This window comes from Populus euphratica, unplaced genomic scaffold, assembly GCF_000495115.2.
Source record: "Populus euphratica unplaced genomic scaffold, PopEup_1.0 scaffold850.1, whole genome shotgun sequence".
Taxonomy (NCBI): Eukaryota; Viridiplantae; Streptophyta; class Magnoliopsida; order Malpighiales; family Salicaceae; genus Populus; species Populus euphratica.
Window position 1 is genome coordinate 75,734 of NW_011500708.1, and position 5,023 is coordinate 80,756.

The following is a 5,023-nucleotide window of genomic DNA, read 5'->3' on the forward strand; positions in this document are numbered from 1 at the left end:
CGAAGGAAAGAAATCAAGAATAGGAGGCGTGGCTCTAAGTGGGGGATCATATATAGATTGAGAAGGGACATTGGAATACCAACAGTAGAATGACACGTAGCGGTTTTTTGGTTAAGTGATGAGATGGCAGAAAAAGATTGGTGAAGGAGGTAGTTTGTTTTCGCGCCAAGTTGGTAACTGTAAAATAGTTCAGTTATGTTAGGCGGGCCTTTATGGGATCTTTGAATTGGTATATAAGACTAGTCAATTAGAAGCATTAATTTATTTCCAATCAAATTGATGATCCTTACCGTTTAGTCGTGGATACTTACAGAATGTGACACTGATCATCTTCTCAGCACCAACAACCTCAGTGGTTCTTCTGTTGGTTTTAATTGCCTTGTACGTTTTATGGAAGAGGAAGAGACAGGGAGGTAGAAGGAGAATATGCACAAGCAGAGGAGGGAGCTTGGAAAAAAAGGTGTTCTTATAAGGGGTTGTCTAGCTTGGCAACTTTCTCACTTTTTTTTGTGCTTCATGTACTTTGATGTTGATTCCTCTTTCTGCTGCATGATCTTAGGAGGTTTTTGATTACAGTAAGGATCTCTTGCTTCCTCAATTCATTGTGTTTCGCTGCACTCTGTTTTTTCTGCATCTGTGCTGAGTTCGAGCATAGCCAGGAACAGGTTGCCCTAGATACGGACATGCCATAGTTCCTGTTTTTTCTTTGCCACTCACGCATACATATATAGAAGTGACTCTTTCTCTGGATATTCCCATTGTAAAGAATCTGAACGTGAAACTGTTGAAAGGAAATTAGTTCAAACAGATATAGAGTTATTATGAATCCCATTTCGGGGGTTTCCTTGTACAGATGTTCAATCTTCTGTCATGTCTGCTATATATTTTGACAGTAGTGCTTGCATTGTTGGAGATATAGTCAACAGTGCTGCTTAGTTGATGGATAAATTTATTTCAAGCCGAATAATGGTTAACAGGAAATCACAATTGGTTTTCTGTTTCGGGGGAAGAGGAAAACAAGAAATTTGCGGTATGAGCTCGTCAGAAAGATGATTCTAAAACAAAGGGATAAATTCTTTGACACCGAATTGGTTTCCTGTTTGTCTAACAGTATTTTGTAAAGGCAATCACAATTTATCCATAAAAAGCACTGCTGACTATATCTCCAACAATGCAGGAACCAATGTCATCTTCCAAACTATTTTGCTTGATCTTATTAATTTAGTTAAATATCCGGTGGGGCGATGTTTTCAAAATAAAAGAGAACGATTTAATAGGAAAAACCAATGAAGCTCTTGGAGGCTTAAGATAATAAATATAAATAAATGAGGAGTATTGTAATAATTGAATAAAAAATTGATAAATATAAATAGGAAGAGAACAATATAAAAAAATAAAAAAGATGAAGAGAACTGAAATTGAAGGTTGAATTGGAGGAGAGAAAGAAAAGAGAAGAAGGAAGAGAAAAGGGAAGAGAATTATAAAAAATAAGTTGTTGAGAGAGGTTTATGCTTTAACACACACACACACATATATATATAAAAGGATTGTTATTAGTTAAGATTTTTAATTGTTATGATTAATGATTTAATTAGTTGAATTTTAAATAATCTTGTTAGAAATAATGATTTTGAGATTAATTAATTGATGTGTTGGTTGTAAGAATATTGAGGGAAAAAAAAATCCATGCTAGAAATTAGATAGTATAGTCTTGAGGTTGAAAATAAAATATTTCAGTTTAGTCCTTTAATTCATGAAAATTATAGTTTAATAGTTGAACTTTGAAAAAATTATAGTTTGGTCCTTATAGTATAATTTTAAATTCTGAATAGACTTAAGGATGGATTATAGGTAAAATTTTAGTATAGTCATGAATTTATGATATTTTTAGTTTGATCCTCTAATTAGATAAAATTATAATTTGACCCTTGAAATCTAAGAAAATTTAAGAATGGTCCCTAGATATAATCTTAGCTTTTTATATTGGTTTGATGAATAATTGAGGGTTATTTGATAAATTATTATGAAGTTTAATTATTTGTTTTTTTAATAAAATTTCAGGAAAAACATTTAATTTTTGGATTTTTAGAAAAAATAACTAGTTTGATTGATAAACATATATGGTTATGAGTTAGATCTTTAGTTAAGTATATTAAATAGGTTGTACATTCTTTTCAAGTTATTTTGGAATATGCCTCCTTTTTTATTCAGTTAATCTTGATATTCTACATACATGGCATCAATAGGATTGCCTTAGTATCTGATTTCAAGTTCTGTTTGCTTTTAAGTCAGGTGAATGAATAATTTTTCATATATATGAGAAATAATATAAATATTTGAATTGTTAATACAAATTAAATTGTGCTTCTTGATTATATATATATTGATTATTAACCTTATTGCGATAAAGTATGATCAGTTGTTAAATCTGAATTCTTTATATGAGTTAGCATATACTTTTGAATTGACTTCTAAATTGACAACTATTTATTTGATTGATGTCATGAGTTAAACCTTGAAATATGAATATGTCTGTTTCATTATGACATGACATATGGTATGCCAATTAGAATAACTATACGAACATGGTAGTGTTAATCTTTGTGGACATTGTATATGAAACAATAGTTGATTAGGGGAGTCACCAATTTATATGGATTGATCATCCCATAGTATGAGACCTCATGCTTATTGCATTTTGAATTTTTGACGAGCCTTACTTTATAATATTCTTATTATAACTTATTCGAAAAACTTTTATATAAGAACCTAAAGCTACACACACACACACACACTTATTATTATATTATCTCGTGTATGTATATTGAACATTATTTGCTTAGTGAGTTGTTGAATTCACCCTTTCACTATTTTTTTTTCAAGCTTATAATTTGTTAGCAAGTTACTTCTATTGGATCTTCAAAACCTACTCTTTTTTATTGTGATTAACTATATGAATAGGGTAGTGTTAGTTTTTGTACACATCGTATTTAAAACTATAGTTGGTTAGGGGAGTCACCAACTTGTATGAACTAATCATCATATAGTATGGAGTCTCATGTTTATTGCATTTTGAATTTTTAACGAGCTTTACCTTATATTATTCTTGTTATGACCTTTTCAAAAAACTTCTCTATAAGAACTTAAAGTCGTATATATATAAACCAATCAATGTAAGCAATCATGATATGTTTGATATAGAGTGATCATATCAATGAATGGAGTGCCAAGAATGATGGTATGATTTATATATTTGGTAACAACAAAGAATGTTTTAAGAGAAATGCCATTGTTGAAAAAAGAGACTTGAGTTTTTCCTGCAATATGCAATTTTGAATTATTAGCAGTAGAGAGTTTTTTAGATTTATTTTGTAAAAATTATTTTGGAACAACGCCTTCTTTGATGCAGTTAACCCTTAATTATTCATCAAACCAATCCAAAAAATCTAATATTTTAGTTATGAATCAATTTGGAATTTTATCAGCTTTTTAGGGGTGTAATTTTGTTAAATGACCAGATTAAAAATGTTATAAATTCATAACTATACTAGAATTTTACCTATAATTCATCCTTAGTTTTGTCCAGAATCTCGAGTTATGCTCCAAAGACCATTTTAGAAAGTTTTTCAAATTTTTAGAGTGAAATTGGAGAATTGAACTGAAAATATCCTAAATTCATAACCATACTGTAATTTTTCCTATAATTCATCCTTACTTCTATCTAGAATCTGGAATTATGCTATAGGGACCAATATGTAATTGTTTCAAATTTTAAGGATTAAACTGTAATTTTCACAAATTGAGTGTACCAAATTGAAATTTTATCATCTTCAACCTCAAATCTAGATTTTTCCACATATCACCTTTACCAAAATCTCTAACTCAAATTCATCATTTAAACAAACTATAACTAAACATCATTATCTTTACCTAAAATCTTCAAAAATCAATTAAATAACTCATTACTCATAACAATTAACCCATAATATTCAAATGAATTCATCAATCAAATAAAAAAAAATCTTCAAAACCCTAATCTTTAACAAAATAGAAAATCAAAGATAAATAATACATTTATATATATCAAAGTATAAATCTTACTTTTAAAATTATTTTTTTTTAACTCTCTTCTCCTTTTTCTTTCTCTCTTTTCTCTTTTTCTTCTTTTCCTTTTCTTCTCTCCTGTCGATTCTCACTCTCAAATTTCAAATCCTTCTTTCTTTCTTTTTTTATTTATTTATACTTATCATGTTTTATTCAATTGCCACAATACCACTTATTTATTTATGTTTACTTCTAAGTCTCAAAAGACTTTGTTGTCTTTTCCTATTCTTTTTTATTTTCAAAATATTACATTGTCTTTGTGTTGATCATAAATTCTAGAATTGTGTCGTGATAGATGATGAGATTTGAATTACTTAGTTATCAAGGTTTCGATAAGATATTAAATAATTATTAAATAATTATCTTAAATTAAAAATTTAAACTATTTGAAGAGACATTAAAAATAATTTTATATTAATCTCTAATATTTTCTCTTGTCATCATGTGTTTGCAAGTCGAATGTTGCTTTACAATGTTGTCGTTTTATATTCACACATTATTTAGCTTTGTAAAATGAAGGACGACTGGACCAAGTACGTACCAAAAATGCTGGAAAGCCCCTCAGGATCTTGGTTCTAATAGAAACGTTCTATACTTGTGCAATAAACACTTTGATTTTCAATCATCATTTTACAGGCAAGTTGTATTATCTCATAAGAGAAAACGCGTTTGTTTGACAGAAATGATGCAAAAGCACATCACTACCGCATCATATAATTTGCAAAGTGAAGAAAGGCGTTCAAAGTTAAAAGTATAAAATAAAAAACTTCAAAGATGAAAAAATAAATTAGGACAGCAACGTAATGTTCTTACTGTCAAAAGTAATAATATTAGGACCTTTCCAATGCATGCAAGGATGGAAAGATGAGCTGTTGCAGATGCACCTAATTGAGGGGGTGCAAATGCCTGTGATAAAAGG